Source organism: Temnothorax curvispinosus, unplaced genomic scaffold (genome assembly GCF_003070985.1).
Source record: "Temnothorax curvispinosus isolate PA1 unplaced genomic scaffold, ASM307098v1 QBEX01012362.1, whole genome shotgun sequence".
NCBI classification, from domain to species: domain Eukaryota; kingdom Metazoa; phylum Arthropoda; class Insecta; order Hymenoptera; family Formicidae; genus Temnothorax; species Temnothorax curvispinosus.
In genome coordinates this window covers 1-832 of record NW_020222142.1, presented here as the reverse complement: position 1 = coordinate 832, position 832 = coordinate 1, and positions in this window count along the sequence as shown.

Sequence of the window (832 nt, the reverse complement as noted above, 5' to 3'; positions counted from 1 at the left end):
GTCCCCCGTTCGCGTTCTCTCTCGCGCGCAGTCTTTCTCTCGCTCCCGTCCCCCGTTCGCGTTCTCTCTCGCGCGCGTTCTCTCGCTCCCGTCCCCCATAATAAATATATTTTATTATATATAATTAAACTATCTAAGGGGTAGGGAGAAGGAAGGGAAATATATAAATATTATAATTATTCAATTTTTTGTTTATTTCGAGAAAATTTATAATATAAAAACTAAAAAATTTATAAGGAGGATCAATTTATCCGGAGGATCTTCACCTGAAACATACAAATGCAATATGATTAATATAATTAATAAAAATTCAAAATTTTTTTATTAAAAAGCGATTATTTTACCAGACTTCATTTTCTTCCTTTTCTTCAATTTCGTCGGAGGTATCCTCTCCGAAAAGTCTGAGCATCGCGTACCGAAATGTTTCTCGGTAATCGCACATATCTCTCTCATCGCGTCTATCCTCTTGGACCCAACGCCGGTGAGCTATATTGATGAATCCCGGTATCACGTAACTCATCCACAGCTATAAAATCAATATATATATAAAATATTATTGTACTTTTTTTTTAAAACACGCGCGCACGCACAAAAAATAAGACTTACGTGTTCCCGTGCAATGCGCACCCGCACCCACCGCTCATCCGTCACGACCTGTATATTTAACTGCATCTGCTAAACAGAAAAAAACATTTAAAAAAACTATATTATGTCACTATCACCGTGTCTTCCGTACCGTGCCCTCCCTCGGAATCAACACTTCTACGTATTGCACCATTTTTTGACACAGCGTAGGGTACACTGTGACATGTAATGTGAAAGGTAGGGTACC